Here is a 22,716-nt window from a genome sequence, read left to right as displayed (position 1 = left end):
TGTCTTGGGCTACAGGAAGATATAGACGGGATGGTCAAATGGGCAGATAAGTGGCAGATGGAATTTAACTCTGAAAAGTGTGAGGTGATACACTTTGGAAGGAGTAATTTGACAAGGAAGTATTCAATGAATGGCATGACACTAGGAGGTTTTGAGGAACATAGGGGCCTTGGCGTGTGTGTCCATAGATCTCTGAAGGCAGAGGGGCATGTTAGTGGGGTGGTGAAAAAGGCATATGGGACACTTGCCTTTATCAATCATGGCATAGATTATAAAAGTAGGGAGGTCATGTTGGAGTTGTATAGAACCTTGGTGAGGCACAGCTGGAGTGCTGTGTGCAGTTCTAGTCACCACATTATAGGAAGGATGTGATTGCACTGGAGGGGGTGCAGAGGAGAGTCACCAGGATGTTGCCTGGGATGAAACATTTAATTTTTGAAGAGAGGTTGGATAGACTTGGGTTGTTTTCGTTGGAGCAGAGAAGACTGAGGGGGGCGACCTGATCGAGGTGTACAAGATTATGAGGGGCATGGACAGGGTGGATAGGGAGCAGCTGTTCCCCTTAGTTGAAGGGTCAGTCACAAGGGGACATAAGTTCAAGGTGAGGGGCAGGAGGTTTAGGGGGGATGTGAGGAAAAACTTTTTTACCCAGAGTGTGGTGACGGTCTGGAAAACACTGTCTGGGAGGGTGGTGGAGGTGGGTTGCCTCACATCCTCTAAAAGGTACCTTGATGAGCACTTGGCACGTCATAACATTCAAGGCTATGGGCCAAGTGCTGGTAAATGGGGTTAGGTAGTTAGGTCAGGTGTTTCTCACGTGTTGGTGCAGACTCGATGGGCCGTGTACACTGTGTGTTTCTGTGATTCTGTGATCTTATTGAATGGCGGGGCAGGCTTGAGGGGCCGAATGGCCTACTCCTGCTTCTATTTCTTAGATTCTTATGTTCTATTCAAATAAGGAGGACAAATTCTTGTTACAAAGTAACAACTGCACAGCTGATCACCTGAGCTGCCAACAAATTTCAATCTACACAATGGGCCAGCTCAGCTCCATTATGGCTGTCTTGCTAAACTGTGTCTGGAATATATTTTCAAAAACCAATTTTAAAAATTGTCATCTTCAAGTCCAAAATGAATATCCTTTTACTAAATATAATTAACAAGAAGTTTGCATATTGATCGAGTTAGTGATTTTTTTCACTTATTCTGTAAAATATTTGAAGCTAAGCATGATTGTGATTATGCAAATATGGCTTCTATGGTTAATTTAAAGAATTTATAAAGATGTTTGCTGAATTATATTGCTAATCACTAGCATTTCAGGAATGAGCTACGAGTGGGGAGCCAAAACTTTCAACATAGTCATCAAGTCTTAGAATCACGAAATCTTCTTATGCCGAGAACGCAAAACAATTGTCAGTTAATAAAAACAATAAGATATCTATTTTATACCTTACGTTGTGTGAATTTAAAGTAGCCAAACATAACTTGCCATATACAGGCACTGTCGAATGGTACATAAATACTTTCTGCAGAGTGATAGCTCTGTGTTATACCAAGGCATAAATTCTCTGACTGGGTTTAATGATGTAAGAATGTTACAGAATATTCTATTGTTTTCTGTGCGCATTGGCATATGTAAAAGCATTTTTGTGAAGGGCTAATTAGTCATGAGGGTGGGTGGGAATTTTACGCCAGGCAGGTTAGTGATGTTGACGGAAACAGAAGTGAGCGGTGCACCTGTTTCCATCCAGTCCTGTGGTCCTGCTGCAATTATGCATTGGGCAGCCAATTAACAGACAAACAGCAGGTCTGGCAGCAAACTGCATGCACAGGGCAGGCTGTAAGGTGGCAAAGGGGACAGGTGCTGACCATGGAGGAGGTGCCATCGGGCAGGTTATAGATCCGCCGGCAGTCTGCAGCAGGTCAACAGGGGGCAACATCAGGAGTACAACATTCATTACAGGTGTGCTGAGTGAGTAAGTGCTGCACACAGAGAGAGGCCACTGCCAACCTTGACAGCCCAATCCTCCTGAGATGTTGACAGCCTTCATTTCCTCAACCATCGATACAGATTGTGAAAAGGCCATACGTTCGCCTACCTGAAGAAAAGACATAAGCACTGGCAGCCCCACAGTTCAATGATGACTGCCCTTTTCCAGGTTGTGACTGAAGGGCAGGAGGTTCTCCTCCCACAGGTTAGGAAAAGGGGAAAAACAAGCCCGGATGGAGGTGGCAGAGGTGTTCAGTAGCCGTGTCTGTACAACATGACTATAGAGCTGAAAAAAGCTGAATGACCTTCTCTATGCTCCATGAAAGAAAACACATACAATGTGGCAAAGATTAGTGGTAAACCAGAGGATTGGGAAAGTTTTAAAAAGCAACAAAAGATAACCAAAAAAAAAAGGGAGAAAATAAACTTTGAGGCTAAACTAGCAAGTAGTATAAAAACGGACAGTAAATTCTTCTTTAAATATATAAAAAGGGAGAGGCCAAAGTGAAATAGGCCCCTTAGAGAATGAGGCTGGGGAAATAATAATGGGAACCAGGAAATGGCGGAGGAGTTGAATACATACTTTATATCAGTCTTCACGGTAGAAGACACAAATAACATGCCAAAAATACTAAATTATCAAGGGGCAAAAGAGGGGCGAGGGGAGGAAATAAATACTATAACCATCACTACAGAAAAAGTACTAGGGAAGCTAATGGAGTTAAAGGCCGATAGGTTTCCTAGGCCTGATGGGTTGCATCCTAGGATATTAAAGGAAATAACTACACTGATGTTGGATGCACTGGTAGAAATCTTCCAAGAATCCTTGGATTCTGTAAAAGTCCAAGAGGATTGGAAAATTGCCAATATGACACCCTTATTCAAAAAAGGAGGGAGACAAAAAACGGGTAACTATAGGCCAGTTAGCTTAACATCCATCATTGGGAAAATGTAGAGTCTATTATAAAGGATGTAATAGCAGAGCATTTAGAAATACACAATATAATCAATCAGAGAAAAGGTGGCTTCATGAAGGAGAAATCATGCCTGACAAATTTATTAGAATTCTTTGAGGAGGTAACAAGCAGGATAGATAAAGGGGAACCAGTAGATGTAATATATTTGGATTTCCAAAAGGTATTCGATAAGGTACCACACATAAGGCTACTTAATAAGATAAGAGCCCATGGTGTTGTGGGTAGTATATTAGCATGGATAGAGGATTGTCTAACTAATAGAAGACAGAGAGTTGGGATAAGGGGGACATTTTCAGAATGGCAACCTGTAACTAGTGGAGTGCTACAGGGCTCAGTGCTGGGGCCAAAATTATTTACAATATATATTAATGACTTGGATGAAGGAATCAATGCACTATCGCCAAGTTTACAGGTTACAAAAATAGGTGGGAAGGCAAGCAGTGAGGATGACACAAAGAGTCTACAGAGGGATAGAGACAGGTTAAGCGAATGGGCAAAAACTTGGCAGATGGAATATAGGCCAGGATTTTGCCCTCGTCAGGTGGGCTCGGCGAGGGCAAGTGGGAGCGGTCAGGAAGCCAACCGCCATACGCGATTGGGCCCTGACTGCGATTTGATGCTGGCGGACCAATTAAGGCCCGCCCAGCATGAATTGCATGCTGCAGCGCTCAGCACTGCCTGTATGGGAGGGGAGGAGGGCGAGCATGCAAGTTCACGCATGCGTGCGGGTACGTGCAGGAAAAGCTCCTTAAGGCACAGAGTTGCCTCAAGGAGATGAAGATTTTGAAAACTAAAAAAGAAAAAAATTTTGAAATGTTAAAAACATGCCCCTTCATGTGAGTCTGTACATTAGCAGGGACATGTTAGAAATTAGTTTGAAAATGTTTTACTTTTTCTTTAATGATGGATCGAAACCTCGGGTGGATATGTGGATATGCCTTTTTGCCTGCCCGCCAACTGTAAGTTTGGACGGGCAACAAAAAATGTAATTCAATTAGATTTTTAATGGCCTTAATAGGCCTGTTAGTTGTTGGTGGGTGCATTGCCGACTCCCACGTGCACCCGGTGACTGAAATATCACGCAAGTGTGTGATGATGTTGGGATGCTCGTCTGACGTCATCGCGCGTCATTTTATGCTCGTTAAGGTCAGGCACGCGCCCACCCGACAAGCGAAAAATTCTGGCCATAATGTGGGGAAACATGAGGTTATGCACTTTAGCAGGAAGAATATGAGAGTTGGATATTATTTAAATGGAGAAAGACTGCAGTAAGCCGCAGCACAGTGGGATTTGGGGGTCCTCGTGCACGAATCACAAAAAGCAAACACACAAGCTCAGCAGGGAAGGCAAATAGAACGTTGGCCTTTATTTCAAAGGGAATGGAGTATAAAAATAAGGAAGCCTTGCTAAAACTTTACAAGGCGCTAGTTAGACTTCATCAAGAACACTGTGAACAGTTTTGGTCCCCTTATCTAAGGAAAGATATACAGGCATTGGAGGCAGTAAAAGAAGGTTCGCTAAGTTGATCCCAGGGATGGAGGGATTTCCTTATGAGGAAAGGTTGAGTAGGTTGGGCCTATGCTCATTGGAGTTTAGAAGAATGAGAGGTGACCTTATTGAGATATATAAGATTATTAGGGGGCTTGGCAGGGTAGATGCTGAGAGGTTATTTTTCCTTCTGGGAGAGTCTAGGACCAGGGGCATAATCTCAGAGTAAGGAGTCACCCATTTAAGGCAGAAATGAGGAGGAATTTCTTCTCTCAGAGGATAGTCAGCCTGTGGAATTCCTTACTGCAGAGGGCTGTAGAGGCTGCGTCGTAATTATATTCAAGGCTGAGATAGACAGATTTTTAATCAGTAAGGGAATCAAGGGTTTTGGAGAAAAGGCAGGAAAGTGGAGTTGAGGATTACCAGATCAGTCATCAGTCCTCATTGAATGGCAGAGCAGGCGCGATGGGCTGAATGGCCTACTTCTGCTCCTACATCTTATGGTCTTATGCTGCAAGGGTGAGTGAGCATTCTCAATTTTGAAGTGGGCACACACCTATGGGAGGGTAAGAATGTGCTGTGTGTAGCAGGAGTTAACCAGGAGAGTGGATGTGTGCTCCCAACATGTCTGCAATGACAACTCAAGGAGCCTTGGCATCCTGCAAGACTTTTAAAACTGGGACGTGGAGGTTGGAAAGGGTGGGTGATGTGACATGACGTGGAAAAGCACGAGAGCTTGTGGGAATCAACCTTGAGGGGTTGGTCCCTCCAGACAAGGAGCTCAGCATTGTCCCATTGTCTTCACAGGACATGAGGGACCACAACATGCATGAGAGGACGATAATGATGAGGGGGAATGCCAAATCTGGCCATCCCGACAAAGATGGAGGAAGACTTCCTGGATCTGGTCACTCAAGAGGGCAGATCAGTTGGTTGAGGAGAGGCTGGAGTTAGCTCCGGGGTGGTGAGCAACCAAGGGAACAATTATTGGTTGGGGGTGGGGGTGAGGGGGTAGAGGGAGTGATAAGGGAGTGTGCCTGGGATTGGGGAAAAGAATAGTTTTGTGACTGTGGCAATGGCTGGAGATGAATACCTATGTGACAAGCATCAATGTTGGATCTTCTCTTTCCTAGATGCAGCGATATTTGCAAAACGTTCATCTGCAGTGCGGAATGTTACTCATCCTTGTGCTTTCCAACAGGCCAGTCACCTGCCCCAACAAGCAGTAGCCCCAAGGGACTGCCACCGACCTCTGAGGAAGAGGAGGGAACCTCAGAGGGTGCAGCATCCCTTCCACGTTTCGCACCTTCCAGCTTAATAGATACGCGTCTGTGAGTATGCACACATCGACCGAACAGGTGGTACCAACTGGTTCGAGCACCACACATGTATTGGACCAGCTGTCGGAGGCTGTGAGCTGGAGTGTGGGAGACCAGGAAGATGCTGAGCATCAGGCACATTATGAGCCTCTGGAGTTATCCATGAAGTGGCAGATGTTGGAGGTCCAATGGACATCAAGGTCAGCAGCCTACATGCCAGGTAGATATAATAATTTTCATAATGTTATTGGAATTTATTATAAAATAGAGCAATAGGGTCTATGTCTATGGGTCCATGTCTGTGTGTGTGTGTGTGTATGTGTGTGTGTGTGTGTGACTTAATTGGATTAAAGGCAGCTGGTCTGAAGGCGTTGATGCAATAGAAGATAAGCTAGGTTTGAAATGTTAACTAGGTAAACATAGGTATAAAGGGAATATTTGCATTTTTAAATAAACCAGACTTGAGGGGGTGAAATATTACACCTAGCCAGGGGAAGTTAAGAAACAGTGACCAGGATTTTTCCCCATCGGGCGGGCTCGGCAGGGATGGCCGGGAACAGTCGGGAAGCCAACCGCCACCCGCGCTCAGGGCCAGAATGCTATTTCATGCTGGCGGGTCAATTAAAGCCTGCCCAGCATGAAATGTGCGCGGCAGCACTGCCTGTGTGGGGGTGGGGGGAGGAGAGCAAGAGCGCAAATTTGCAGATGCACACTGGAAAAGCTCCCTGAGTCACAGAGCTGGATGGGCAGTGAAAAATTGAATCCAATTACCTTTTTAATGGCTATAATAGGCCTTTTAATTGTCTGCAAGCCACTGTCGATTCCTGCACATGCCCGCTGACCGAAATATCGTGCGAGTGCGCGATGACATCAAGGCATTTGCCTGACGTCATCGCGCATCATTTTATGTTCAAGTGGGTCAGGCGTGCGCCCACCCACTCAGTGAAAAATCCTGCCCAGTGTGTTTATTCTTCCCAAAGATTAGTGGTAAAAAGGTAAAATCAAAAGACAGAGTGAAACAATGGGAATTGCATTCAAAGGGGAAAATATGGATAAAGGAGAGATGGCTGTGCGCAAGGGAGGGCATTCTACGATCCAAAACACGTGTGAAAGGCCTTCAGCATCTATGCCTCAAGGTACTGTCTATGAAGAACTGAAGTTAAGAAAACTCACTTTGAATTGGATTATTCAGGGTATCATGTTTCTTTGCCTGGGTCTTTCAAAATCTATGTGTCTTACTGTTGCCTTAAAAGAACTGTAACTGGGAGTTAGATTAACTAGGGGATTTAGAAGTTAAAAACAAAAAGCTACTGCGGATGCTGGAAATCCAAAACAAAAACAGAATTACCTGGAAAAACTCAGCAGGTCTGGCAGCATTGGTGGAGAAGAAAAGAAAAGAGTTGACGTAGGACTCGAAACATCAACTCTTTTCTTCTCCACCGATGCTGCCAGACCTGTTGATTTAGAAGTTATCATAGTAGTAATTTCAAGATCCACGTGTGTGTACTTAAAATCATTTCTTCTATCAATGAAGGTTTAATTTAGCTTTGTAAGAAACCTAAAAGACTTGGTGGTCTTCTTACTACTGAATTCATGGCACGCATCTCAAAATTTATACAAATTGCAAAACTGTTGTGGCAGTTGTTTCAAGTTTCCTTTTGGGATTTGAGCAGCTCAGCATTTATCATTGGCTGTGCCATAACACTCCATCCAATGCAGCTGGCAGTGAAGGGGGTGCACCATGGCGCAGTACCCATAAACGAATGAGGAAATCACTGTAGACACGCAGGGGTCAACACAGGTGCTCACACATTTTGTTAGGCTGAGTGTTATGTTGTTTTCATCCACTTCATTAAACGGTTGTCACCTATGATGGTGATGTCATATCTTAGATGGCTTCCATGCCTACATGTTAGTGATAAGGGCAGTTTGCCAATGGTCACTTCCAATGGACCTTAAAATGCAAGGGAGACTTGTTGATGTGGGTCTTGGTGATGTTGTAAGTGTCCTGCCAATCGGGTTTGATGAACAAGAGATGGTGCCTCATTACTGTGTGTGGCAAAAGGCCTCCAGAAATTTCAGCAAAATCGCTTCATGATCAGAGATTCCCAAGTGTCCCTCTGCACTCACACTCTGCTGCCCCTCATGTGGTGTGGATTGTTGATCTGCATCCTAATGTTCCTCATCCGAGTCATCATTTGATTCCTCATCCAAGGAGGCTCGACAAAGAAAGATATCCTCATCTGCCAGCTCTTCTTCCCTCTGCAGAGCCATGTTGTGCAGCGCATAGCAAACGACAATGATCAGGGAAATCTGAGCTGGCACATGCTGCAAGACATTGGAATCTCATTTTCAGAAGACCAACTATCCTCTAAGTAGTTGCTCTGGAGGAAGCATGGCTCATGTTGTATTGTTTCTTTGTCGCAGAATGTGGATGTCTGACCTGTCATGAGCCGGCTCTTTAAGGATAGCCCTTATCTCCAAATAGCCAACCATCTAGTTGCGCTGGTGGCGCAAAGAGCGGTGGCGCCTGAGAGTGCCTGAGGATGAAAGCATCACGACGACTCCCAGGGTATCCCGCATAGAGGATCCTCAGATGGTCTGTCTGTCTTCATCAGTGGTGAACTTAATGAAGTTGTCCATCATCCTGAACAATGAATTAATTACAAGCCTGATGCGATGATGGGCTGCTGATTGTGATTTGCTGCAGAGATCTCCTGCTGATCCATGAAAGGATTCTGAGGCATAGAAATCCAATGCAACTGTGACATTCAGGGTCACAGGCATCAATGGGCACCTACAAAATTGGGGCTTTTTTCCCTGTGACTTCCTCCCTGGAGAGCCACAGCTGCATAAGACACTGGTGCTCAGACATCTGAAGGTAATCTGAGAGCTGCCTGTGCACACTTCCTTCAAGGTAAGCTCTTCTCCTTGGACAGAGCTGCCCACGATCCTCCGTGCATCCTTCCAGCTCTTCAGCATCACCATCCACATAATTGGTTGACTAGCAGGTTGCTGCTACACTTGGCCAGCTGTATTCCTAGGCCTGATCCTTCTCTCCTCCACTGGAGTGAACAATGCCCATGGCCCCTATTTCCTGTGAATCCTTCTTGTCATCCTTCCCTGTAAGGGTGCCTCTGTGGCTGCAGCCCCTCTTCCAAATCAATCCCTTCAAGATGAACACTTCAGTGGACCTCCTTAAGAAATGTGCACAAAGTGAACTCAAACTCCCTCACCTCTTATGCAGTTTTAACTGCAGCTTCAAACTCTGCACAGTTTTCTTCACCACAACCCTTTTATCCTGCCTTTATGCTGCTGAGTTGACCCTGCCACGTATCCCTCCCCTCCCCACCCCATGACCGGAAGGCGGGTGGTCTTGCCTTCTGTATACTAGCGCTTAGATGCAACACACCATCAGGATGTCACGATTTTATCCTATAGTGGGAGAGACAACCGTCCAAATGGTGAGCGTAAAATTCTGCCCATGGAGCCTATTCACCTGAATGATTTTTAAAGTAAAATTTTAATTTAAGGAGATGAATGTTTAATATACTTCTCCAATTTCTATAAAATGTAAAAACTGGTTTAAAAGATTGGAGTAATTTATTAATTGGTATTTTAATAGCTTGAGGAGAACCCTTGTTGACACTGCTGTTCATCCTATGGTCTTGAGTTGTGCATCTCTGGGTGGAGTGTATTTGGGTGCCTGGGTAGGTCACGGGACAAACTCATTTGAGCACAGTGGAACAGTTTATTGGCACAACTGGGCAGTAGGAAGGAAATGAAATAAGAATTAAATCCACTGTGCAAAACTATCTGATTCCATTTCTGTAACAGTGGGAAAAATATTCCCCCCGTTGTGGGGGGGAAGTGCAGGACGGGGCGTGGGCAGGTGCGCCTCCGATCGGCGCCCCCAAACAAATGATAGTAAGATTTCCCTGACCTGTCCCCTCATGTGACACTGTCACATGAGTTGGGACATGTCCATAACTTTTACTGAAACCTTTATTAAATATTTAAAAACCCTCATGAAACTTCATCCCGCCCGTGGATGAGGTTTTATGCTTTTTCTTAAGCCCGGCAAGGCTCCCGGCCTGCCCGCCAACATTAAGGTTGGATGGGCAGGTCCATTAATGACGTTAATTATTTTTTTAACGGCCTCAATAGGCCGTTGACAGGTCGGCGGGCACACAGTTGATTCAGCTGCGCTCCCGCCGACCTGAAAATGGAAATGATGCGGAGTGAGGTCGGGAGTTCCGTCCAAAGTCATCCCGCGTCATTTTATGCATTGGTGAGTGGGCCCCGCCCCCGCTCGCTGACCAGAAGACCCTGCCCAGCATGTGCGTGCACAGCTCACCTTTTTTTTACAAACTGCACCCTATGGGAGAGCTCCACATGATTGAATACTCCCTTTCAGTTTTTCTTTTTATCCTTCAAAGTTGCTAGACAATTTTAAATGGAAGTATTCATACCTCTCCTTGCGCTTTGTTTAAGAACTTATACCATTTAAAAAAAAATTATTTGGTCCCTTTCAGATAGCTGTCATGTTCAGTTTGTAAACGTACCATGTAGCCTGGCATCAGGATTCTGAAATTATGTTACTAATAAATATATGAACTGATTTGTTCAGGAGGTCAGAATACTTGTTTGGCAGAAATTATGTAAAATAGAATATTAATTGATTTAATATGCCATTGCAAGCTCTAGGATTGATATTGTGAAATCTCAATTGCATTAGATATTTCTAAGGAAAAGCAAGATGAAGTCATTATTATATCTCGATAAATTGATAGGAGCAGCAGTATGCCATACCATTATAGCAGTTCATGGTGAATGAGTTAAAATCAAGTTAGCGCGGTACTGAAGGAAGTAAATATTACTTGAAAGAATGGCTGTAGAGAGTGATGAGAGAAATGAATCTTTCTTCTCATCAAGCTGAATGATGCTCAGGCTGGGGAATGGAATACGACAGATAAACAGCAATACATCAAACACTTAGGCCAGAATTCTCCTGTTGGCATGCGGGTGCGGGCCCCTCATTCCGACATGTAAAATGACCTGCGGTGACAACGGGCGAGCGTCTTGATGTCGCCATGCGCCATCGCGATATTTAGGTGGCTGGATGCGCCACGTTCTCGGATGTGTGCCCACCATTAATTAATCACCCAATTAAGGCCCTTGAGGCAGCAATCGACTGCAATTTTTCGGGGCCTGTGCGATCTTCAGGACGTTGCACGGCTGCAGCGGGCAGACGGGAAGGAAACATTTATATAAACCTCATCCATGGGCGGGATAAGAGGGGTGAGTGGGGTTGCAAATGTTATCTTTCAGGTATTTAAGTGTGAAAGTTAGTGATACTTGCCTGTGTGATCAGGAATAATGCAAAACTCATACCAGCTGCTTAGACAGGAGTAACAGCCTTCAAATCAGGACTCTACAGTAAAGATCATTTTTGGGGCCTGCAGCTTTTAGGAAGCCTTCCCTTAGCCTGGGAATGGGAGTTGTGCTCTCCACTGGAGGCACCTCCTCTGAGGAGGAAGGGAGGGCAAGAGGGGGAGGAGGCCAAAAGTCCACATTCAGCCTCCAGGGGAGCCACCTTTGGGAGGAGAGGTGCAGGCACAAGGGGCACAGGGCCAGGAGGTAGTCCAAGGCGGGAGGGGCCGCAGAAGATGCCACTATTCTGCTGCCAGGGTTTACAGGCGGCAAGGCAGCTACCTCAATATGTCTGAGGTGCAGTGCCGAAGGAGGCTCTGTCTCTCAAGGGAGACAGCCACCTCCATTTGTCAAATGATAGGCCCTGAGATCTCCGCTAACTGTGTGGGTGGGCACCCCATGCCAGTGGCGCTAAAGGTCACAGCTGCCCTGAACCTCTTTGCCTCCGGCTCTTTTCAGGGGTCGGTGGGTGATCTCTGTGGAGCCTCCCAGTTAGCTGTCCACACTTGTGTCAAGCAGGTTACAGACGCTCTGTTCAGGCGTGCATTGACCATCATCCACTACCGCTGGGATGAGGCCAGCTAGACAGAGCGAGCCAGAGGCTTTGCAGCAATTGCTGGCTTCCCCCGCATCTAGGGTGCAATAGACTGCACACATGTGGCCATCAAGGTGCCAGCAGGTGAGCCCGGTGCCTTTGTCAACAGGAAGGGATTCCACTCCATGAACATGCAGATAGTGTGCACAGGATGCAGATTCTACAAGTTTGTGCAAGGTACCCAGGCAGCCCCCAGGACGCTTACATACTCGGGCACTCCCAGGTGCCGGGGCTCTTCAGTGCTCCAGCCCGGCTGGATGGATGGCTGCTGGGTGACAAGGGCTACCCCCTCAGAAGGTGTGCTCAGCCTCTCCGCCATCCAAGAACAGAGGTTTAGGAGTCATGCCTCCACAAAGGCTGTGGTTGAGAGAACCATCGGGCTTCTCAAGATGCGCTTCCGATGCCTGGACCGCTCAGGGGGCGCACTCCAGTACCCCCCAGATCATGTGTCGCTGATAGTGGCTGCATGCTGCGCTCTCCACAATCTTGCGCTGGGAAGGGGCGACGCAGTGGACGAGGAAGACGTGGATGCAGTTGCTCCAGATGCACACGATGAGTCCAGCAGTGAGTCCGAGGATGAGCATGCGCAGGAGAATGCTGAGGGGATTGTCGCTAACCCGACCACACTCCAGGGAGGCAGGGACACCCAGGAGGCTTTAATCCAAAGAACCTTCAACTAGCCCAACACAGATGGACCTTCAACACACGCCAGGGCTGCAGGCTCCATACTCGACATCTGAGTGTTAAATCTTAACTAAGTCCTTTGTCAATAAAGCTCAATGTCAAACAACTCACTCATAACATCATTGCAGAAGTAAGGAATCACCCTGAGGCATGGCAACATATCAAAATTTATTGAGAGAACAAATGTAACTTCATAATGCAAAGAAAAGGTGTTAGACATCACACCAAGTCTTCAAAAAACTATGAGCCAACATAAAAGCATCTGTGAGAAACCTGTGGTGTGCCCAAGGTGCCTTAAATTTATGCTTACGGTTGCTATGTCTAGTTGCTGTCCCTCGCTGGCACTGGCATCTGGGACAGCCTACTCACTGTGCTGTCCTGTTGGCCTCGATGACTTTGGCAGCCATCCTCTGGCCTATGAAACCTTTGATGGCCCCGCCTGGGAGGGAGCGGCCAGTTCCACAGGTGGCTTCTCCCCAGTCACTGCAGCCTCATCGGACGCAATGGTCACTGGCAGAGGGGCGGAGGTGCTGCCGCCTTCATACGGAGCACCCTGTGAGGAGCCCGCAGAGATGACAGGCAGCTGCTGCACCGACGTGAGGTCGCTTCAGACCTCCCTGCTCACGGTAGATGGATGGGCACTGAGCTGGGATACTTGGTGTCCAAACCATCTCCCATACGGGCAATATCCAGCTGAGGCCAATGCCACAGTGAGGGCTTGCAGGTCCGAGCGCAACCCCAGGAGGCCCTGATTGTTCTCCTGGTGGAGTCTGTCCACGAGAGTCGCCACTCTCCCTATGGAGGAAGCATGGTGCTCGGCTATGAGGCTCAATGCATCGGTGAGGCTCCACGTGGACTCCTCAAGCACGGGTACCATGCTACACATAGCCTCATGTATCTCCGCCAGATCCTCCCACATACCCTGCTGCACTGCCAGCGTTTTATGCCTCACAGACGACTCCAGAGGCACATCATCAGCCACCAACCGAGCATGTGCCTGGTCCCAGCAGTCCTCCGACTGCCGGCGCCCTGGGCACACTCTGTCTCTGCCAGTGCCTCAAGCGAGTGTGAAGTGCCCTTACCGCCGTGCCCCTGGACACTATCCAAAGATCTAATTCCCACCGAGGTGCTGATATCTGCACTGGTGCCTGCCTGGCAGAGATGGTGTGACGTTGGTGATTGGATTTCCTCTGGGCCCTCAGGGGTGAGAGGTGGCCCCTCTGCCTCCTCCTCCCGGCCCTGCTCCAGTGATGCTGAAGGGAAGAACAAGGACATTTGATTAGTTACAGTGTAGACAATGCGAATTTGCATGCTGCTCCCCTGGATCATTATGTGCTCATCCTTCTATTATCAATGGTCAACCCATGTTACAAACTTCAATCGCTGAGCATTCAGCAGTGCCATGGCTGCTGGGACACACATGGTGACCTGAGTGCTCGCCAAACATACCTCCCCGTGGCACCCCAGCCTCACCGCCACCGGTGGTCCTGTGGGCATGGCACCTTTGCAGATCCATGGCCTGCTGCTCAAAAGGTGTTAGGATCGCCAACTGGGCCTGGCCTCCGCCAGTCCACATCCACTCAGTGGAATTGTGTGCAGACTTTTCCTGGAAAGGAGAGAAGATCATTGATTAGTCCAGCCTGCACCTGAATTCCCATCGTATCCCAGCCAACACATCCAGAGTGGGACATTGCAGGGATCCAGTTCTTCGTTACCCTGCAGCTGCCGCACACTCACACAAAGAAGCCAGGGCTGACCCTACCCCCCTTGCCCAAATGCTGCCTCCTTCACATGTGGCACCACAAGGTGTACCTTTGCTGAGCAAGGAGGCATAAGTACTTGGAACGCAAAGACCACCAGATGGATTGGTGCCCCGCCACCTGGAAGCTCCCTCCCAGCATGTTAGCACCCTGACTTTGACATGCTTCCCAGTTCCAGCACTGCGCCTAGGTGCAGACCCTTGACTTTCACCCTCATTCTATACTCTGGGTGTCAGTGTCACACATGCTGCGGGTGCAGGACCCATTCTAGCTCAACCCTCTCAGGTGAACTAGGCATGGGCAATATCTGCTGGCACACCCAGTGAGGGATCCATACCATGAAGAACTCAATGCCACTACTGTACTCAGAGTTGCCGGGTGGGGGTGGCTGGGGGGAAAGGGTGACGGCTGCATTAAGTGATCTCAGCCAACATGGTACTCACCCTTCCTGAGGGCAGGAGGTCGTTGAATCTTTTACAGCACTGGACCCATGTGCGTCGCACCACATCATGGGAACTTGCACTCTTGGCCACCTCCTCCTAGGTACGTTTGGTCAGGTGGGGAGGCCTCTGTCTCCCGTCCCTCGGAATGAGGATCTCCCGCCGCGCTGCCACCTCCTCCAGGAGGGCAGCGAGGCACTTGTCGGAGAAACAAGGGGCACACTGCCCCGCTGGCCTGCCCTCCAGCCTGGCCTGCCCCATTGGTCTACCCTCCAGCCTGGCCTGCCCCGCTGGCCTACCTTCTGGACTTGCGTGATGCACAGTAGCCCTCTGCTGTACTCTTCTCCTGGCCATTTTGAGCAGCCTTACCAAGACTGTCAGGCCTTCATTTAAACAGGCCGCCGGGTCACCATTGGACCCGAAAGTCTGTGCGCCCACTCCCACTATTCTCAGTCGTCAAGAAATACGCTGGGCGGGCCTTAATTGGCCTGCCCGCTTAAAATAGCAGCACGGACCTGATCACGGGCGGCGATCAGATCAGCCCGCGCCCGCTCCCACACAGCCTACCCGACATGGGGAAAATTCTCCCCTTAAACTAGATATGACATAGATAGTGTTCAGATTAAAGGTCCCTGTAACTATGAGCCTCAGAACCCAATTTAGAAAGATCTCCCATTCTTGCTGCAGTGTGTTTTTTTTTATTTTCCACATGAGCCATATTAACAAGGAAGAGGAACTTTATATTACAAAGATGGAGAGATAGGATGCCCTAGAAGTGTCAAGAACAAAATCTATTTGGTTAGAGTTAAAAACTATAGAGGTACCCTTGCACTACTGGGTGTATTCTATAGTCCACAAACTAGTGGTAAAGATATAGAGGGGCACATATGCAGGGAAATTACAGAGGTGCAAAAATAGGGGACTTTAATTTTCCTAATATAAACTGTGATGATAATAGTATGAAGGACACAATGGGACATGAGTTTTTGAAATATACTCAGGAGAATTTTCTTGATCAGTATGTTTCTAGCCCTATGAAGAAGGAGGCATTGCTAGATCTGGTTTTAGGGAATAGGGTGGGTCAAGTGGATCAAGTGTTAGTAGGGGAACATTGAGGGAAGGGTGATCTTTGTATCATAAGATTTGGTTAGCTATGGGAAAAGACAAGGAGCAATTTAGAGTAAGAATGTTTGTTTGGAGGAGGGCCAATTTCAGTGGGTTGAAAATGCATCTGGACCAGATGAATTGGCATCAAAGATTGCAGGAAAACTGCAGCAGAACAATGGGTTGCCTTTAAAAAATATGATTCCCACAAAGGGGAAAGGCAGGGGAACCAAAGGCAGAGTTGCCTGGATGATGAATGAGATAGAGAGTAAGGTGAAACAGAAAAAGGATGCACATGACAAATACCAGGTTGATAATAAAGGCGAGAAACAGACTGAATATAGAAAATTCAGAGGAGGAACGAGAAAATAAATAATAGAGGCAAAGAGAGAATATGAGAAGGGGCTGGCCGCTAACATAAAAGGGAATCCAAATTTTTTATCTCAGCTTCTATAATAAAAATGATTAGGGCCCAGATATGGGATCTCCGCATGGAGGCAGATGCATGGCTTAGGAATTAAATGAAAAATTTACATCTGTCTTTACCAAGGAAGAAGATACTCCCAAAGCCATAGTGAAAAAGGAGGTAGTTGAGACAACTGGATGGGCTAAAAATTGATAACGAGGGGTTATAAGAAAAGTTGGCTATACTTAAAGCTGATATGTCACTAGGGCTAGATGCGATGCATCCAAGGATACTGAGGAAAGTAAGGATGGAAATTGTAGAGGCACAGGCCATAATCCTCCAATCCCCCTTAGATACAGGGATGGTGGGAAATGACAGAACAATTGTAAATGTTACACTTCTGTTCAAAAAAGAGTATAAGAATAAACCCAGCAACCAAAGGCAAGTCAGTTTAACTTGGATGGTGGAAAGGCTTTTAGAAATGAAAATCCCAGGACAAAATTAAAAGTGCTTTGGGCAAGTTTAAATCAAATAAGGAAAGCCAGAACAAATTTGTTAAAGACAAATCATTTTTAAACTCACTTGATTGAGTTGTTTGATGAGGTAACAGAGATGGTTGTTGAAGGTAATATGGTTGATGTGGTGTACATGGTCTTACAGTCATAGTGTCAGAGTCATTTACAGCACAGAAGGAGGCCGTTTGGCCTATCAAATCAACCTGGCTCTCCATAGAGCTGTCCAGTCAATCCCATTCTCCCACTCTTTCCCCATAGCCCTACAAGTTTGTTTCCCTCAAATGTCTATCCAATTTTCTCTTGGAATCATTGACCGTCTCTGATTCCACTACCCTCGTAGGCAGCGAACTCCAGGTTATTACAACTTCCTGCATAAAGATGTTCTTCCTCACATTCTCCCTGCATCTTTTGTCCAAAACCAGTGTCCACTAGTCTTTGTATCATCAGCTAAAGGGGAACAGCGTTTCCTTATTCAAACTTGTCCTAAGCACCTAAATCAAAGGAATGTCCTTACACCCTTTTTGAATATCTGGGGAAGTTTGGAAGATTATAGCAAGCCCTACATTCTTTGACCTGGATAGGATCTCCTCCAGCTCTTACATCTGTTTACTACTTTCAAGCTGGTAGAAAATTTTTGGGTTCCCTTTTATGTTTACTGCCACTCTATTCTCAAATTCTCTCCTTACCAGTCTTATTTTCCTCTTCACTTCTCCCCACAACTTGATGTATTTGACCTGGTTCTCACTTGAAGAACTCACCTGACATGCATCCTCTTTTTTTTGTTTCATCATGTTCTCCATCTCCCCCGTCATACAAAGGGCATTGGAGAGGCTGCAGGGTGGTGTGGTAAACATTGAACAGCTTCATAGACCGCTGAAGGTGGTCTTGTGCTTATTACAAAAGTGCAGAGCTGCATATGAGTGTGAGTCTGCTGATTCCTGTACAGTAATGCTCTCACTTCTTTCATTCTATTTCAGGAGTATTTATTAGTTAATTGGGCCCTGCAGATGGAGATGTAGGCTGCATGCCTATGCAGTTGCATGCTGTTATTTTGAACCAAATTGAGCTGATAAATGGGAGGATCTTATACCCGCTCCATTCTCCTCTTCAATGGCCTGGTGTTCCACAATGAGCATCCTGGATAAGGAATGTACCTATGTTACATTCCTGCAGCATGCCTTCTTTAATCAGTTAGCAGAATTGTCACTGGATCCACACTCTTTGTATAGGCAGAGTTCACAAAGTATGCTGCAAAGCAAATCTGCAAGAATCATTGGCACATGAATTTTGTATGCATCAAACAGCAGAAAGCTGATAGTCACAGTGACCTCTGGTGGCAAGGACTTTACTAGGCAGATATATAATGGTCAAGCCATATAAAACTGCATTTTATGACTGAAGTATTCACTCCATTGTAAACATGCAGCTGTAGTCCAGAAGCATTTAGGGGAGTTTCTGGAGAAACTTGCCCTCACAAGGCATTAGCAATCATCAGAAACTCACATGAAAGCTGTCACAAGAGCTGGTGTTGACATAACTGAATCCTACACACACCCTCCCTTCACCAATGCTAAGAAACACCAATGTACCCTGTCAGATGGCACCACCTGTCGTTTGTCCTGACCAGTACTGGAACGGAACTTCATATGCTCGATGGAGTGGCCTTGGAGCCATATTCACATGTTGAAGCGAGGAGAGGAACCTAGGATGGAAAGTTCTGATGGCGTGGAGCAACTCTCTGAGCTTCACTGAGGTGCCTGTTGAGGATGCTGGCCCTGCTGTTCCAACTGGCTCTGCCATTGTATATCGTGAGGAGGACCTGATCACTATTACACTATCTGTGGATGACAAAGCTCCTACCGCACTGCCTCCTGACCATGCCAAGTTTGCAGCTGGCACTGTGGAAACCAGCATTGTGTGCCAGCACAGCACGCAGCTTTGCACACCCGTGCATCCCTGGCAGCAGTCCTGGCAGAAGTTGATTGCTGCATCCAACACAAGAGATGGCTATAGTGACTGCACGGCCCCCATGCATCTCAATGGTCTAAATCTTCAGATCAAAGTCAGAACTGTTGTGACTGGTGCTGATGAGACCAAAAGCTACCCACTTAACAGAATATGTTTAAAAAGGTGCGACTTCCAATCTACAATGCAAAAAAACTCCTACAGTGCGGAAATCCAGCAGAGAGCAGCAAAGAGAATCAGAAGGCACCCCCCCCCACCCCCCCCATTTTTACGGCACACTAGTTGTGAAATGTCCAGTGTGAATGTTAGTGAATGGGTGAGTGGATAAATGAGTGAATGGGTAGGGTGGGTAAGGAAAGAGGGTAAATCTATTAGGGTTTTGAGGTCGTAACTGCAGGGTAGATAAGGTGAGACCAGTGGATGTAGATTTTCAAAATTATTCACTAAGGTACCATGCAAAAGATTACTCCACACAAAAGATTACTCCAAAAGTTAGGGCTCATGGGATTGGGGATAGTATATTAGCATGGATTGAGGGTTGGTTAACGGACAAAAACAGAGCAGGAATTAACAAGTAATTTTTGTGTTGGAAGGCTGTGACAGGGTGCAGCAAGGACCAGTGCTTGGGCCTCAGCTCTTTACCATCTATATCAATGACTTAGATGATGGTGGTGCTCGAGGGGGGAATCAGAGATCCAGTGTGAGTCGGGGGCGGGGGTCAGTTGCGCAGTTACCCAGGAGTTAGACTAGGCTTTTTCTGTCTAACATTTCCTGAGTAACTATTCAGGTAAGTACGTCAGAACTGTCCGAAGTCTCGGACTCTAACTCAGAGTTTGCGACATTTTGGAGGGCCCCAGGAGCAGGGGGATTGCCCATCACAAGTTCAGTCTTCCCGGGCAATTCCCACGGAGGCAGTGATGATCTGGAAACTGGGAGATCTGGGCCAATATGTGTAACTTCTGGGAACTGAGGCCATTTTTACTTCCAGGCACTTGAAGGTTGCCCATTGTTGTCTGATGAGCAGCAAGGCCAATCCAAGCAGGTCAAAATGCCTTGCGACATTTTAAGAAGAAGAAAAGGCCAATGGATGAAATGCTGCGCCAGCTGATTATGTTTTTTTTTTATCATTTGAGGGACTATTTCAGTCACCTAAGTAACGAGCCCAATATTTTATTGGTGCATTGTGGGTATAGATGCTCTCGGTTATTTCACCATTGTTATTTCCCTCCGGGGTGACTCCATGACACATATACGTTGGCAGTGCCAGTGTCAACCAGTCAGGAAATATATATTTTCTATTATAAAAGCAAAATATTGCAGATGCTGGAAATCTGAAATAAAAGCAGAAAATGCTGCAAATATTCAGCAGGTCAGGCATCATTTATGGAGAGAGAAAAATAAGGTCAACATTTTCCAGTTGTGATGAAAGAGCAAGGACCTGAAATGTTAACATAATTTCTCTCTCCACAGCTCCACAAGCAAAGATATTTAGCACCACTGTCAGTTTCAAGGCTATTAGCAGGGCGTGCCCAAGTGACTGACAAGGTCCAAGGTCCTCCTCCACAAGGGCACACAAATCAGCAACCATCTGCCTCGGTAAGTGCAGTCTCCGGCAGCACTGCTACTCCAACATATCTCTCTGTCCACAAATGCTGCCAGACCTGCTGAGTATTTCCAGCATTTTCTGTTTTTACTTAAAGAATCATGATTAGGCAGAGTCAATGTTGATTTATGAAAGGGGAATCTTGTTTGACTAATTTGTTAGAGTATTTTGTGGTTGTAATTAGCAGGAAAAATAAGGGGAAACCAGTGGATGTAGATTTTCAAAAGTATTCACTAAGGTACCACACAAAAGAATACTCTGCATAAAAGATTACTCCACACAAAAGATTACTCCAAAAATTAGGACTCATGGGATTGGGGACAGTATATTAGCATGGATTGAGGTTTGGTTAAAGGACGAAAACAGAGCAGGAATTAACGAGTGATTTTTGTGTTGGAAGACTATAACAGGGTCCAACAAGGATCAGTGCTTGGGCCTCAGCTCTTTACCATCTATATCAGTGGTGTAGATGAGGGGATCGAGTACAATGTATTCAAGTTTTCTGACAATACAGTGCAAGGTGGGAAATTGAGCCGTGAGGAAGACACAAAGAGGGTGTAAAGGGATATAGAAAAGTTGCATGAGGGAAGGAAATGTAGTAAAGCAGAACATTTTCTAAATGATGAGAGACTGGGAAATGCTATAGTCAGAAGGACCTAGGTGTCCTTGTACATGAATCACGGAAAATTAACCAACAGGTACAACAAGCAATCAGGAAAGCCAGTAGCATGTTAACCTCTTTTACAAACATATTGGGGTGTAAGAGTGAAGAATTCTTACTGCAGTCATACAGGACCTTGGTGAGACCACAACCAATCTCCTTACCTAAGAAAGGATGTAGCGTTTTTTTATTCTTTGATGGGATGGCAAGACCAGCATTTGCTGCCCATCCCTAAATGCCCTTGAACAGAGTGGCTTACAAGGCCATTTCAGAGTCAATCACATTGCTGTAGGTCAGACCAGGTAAGGACGGCAGATTTTTCCCTAAAGGACATTAGTGAACCAGATGGGTTTTTACAACAATCAATGGTAATTTCATGATCACCATTACTGAGACTAGCTTTCCATTCCAGATTTCATTAATTGAATTTAAATTATACCAGCTGCCATGGTGGGTTTGAATCCATGTCTGCAGAGCCTGGGCCTCTGGATTACTAGTCCAGTGATGTTATCACTCTGCCACCATCTCCCCTTGGAGGGAGTTACATTGGAGTTACCTTGGCAAGAGTGCACAAGAGATTTATTAGAGTGACTCCTGAGATGAGGGACTTCTCCTATGATGAGAGATTTAATAAACTGGGCATAATCCATGATATTTAGAAGAATGAGAGCTAATACCATTCAATCATATAAAATTCTTAATGGACTTGACAAGCTAAATGCTGGGATAATGGGCAGAATTTTACGGCCCCTCCCACAGGCGGGATTTTCCAGTCCTGCCGAAGTCAATGGACTTCTGAACGGCTCACCATATTTTCCGGCCCTGCCCTCGTCACGATAGGGTTGTAAAATTCCGCCCAATGTTTCCATGGGTTGGGGAGTGTAGAACTAGGGCCACAGTCCCAGAGTAAGGAGTTGGGCATTTAGAACTGAGATAAGAAGATATTTCTTCACTCAAAATGTTATGTGTCTTTGGAATTCTCTACCCCAGAAAGTTGTTGATTCTCTGTCATTGAATATATTCAAGACAAAAATCGATAGAATTTTGAATACAAAGGAAATTAAGGGGTATGGGAAAGGTGGAATTGAGGAAGGTGGAATTGAGGAAGAAGATTTACCATGAACGTACTGAATGGCAGAGCAGACTCGAAGGTCAAATAGCTTACTCCTGCTCCAATTTTGTACATTCTTATATTCCTGTATAGCTGGTGTCATTTACATTGTGGAAACAAATACTGCCCTTGTATTCCTGGCACAAATTCCGTTCCCTCACTATTGATGCCATCTCTTTCCTTGGTCACTGTCTCAGACTATTCACAACCTCAGTATCCTATTTTATCCTGAACTGAGCTTCCTACTCCTTACCCTCTCCTTCACAAAGACCACCTACATTCACCTCCATTTGTCTCAGCCACTGCTTCAGCCCACACACTGCTGAAAGCCTCATCCATACCTCTGATCTCAACTATTCCAATCCTCTCCTAGCCAGCCTCCCATCCTCAGTAAGCACAAATTCATCCAAAACTCTACCTCATATATCCTAACTTGCAGCAGATCTTGTTTTCCCATCACTCATGCACTCACTGGCCTACATTGGTCCAGCAACATCTTGATTTTAAAATTCTCACCCTCATGTTGAAATCCCTCCATCGCCTCAACCTTCTTCACCCCAAATCAATAGTCTTAGCGATATCTGTTCCTTGATTTCAGTACTGTCACCACTGTGTTTTCTCTGAATGCGTGTTTGAGCAGTGTGTTCCCCGAACTCAATTGT

This window comes from Cetorhinus maximus, chromosome 1 (assembly GCF_964194155.1).
Source record: "Cetorhinus maximus chromosome 1, sCetMax3.hap1.1, whole genome shotgun sequence".
Classification (NCBI taxonomy): domain Eukaryota; kingdom Metazoa; phylum Chordata; class Chondrichthyes; order Lamniformes; family Cetorhinidae; genus Cetorhinus; species Cetorhinus maximus.
The sequence above is the reverse complement of the archived record's forward strand: the minus strand, read 5'-3'. Positions refer to the sequence as shown.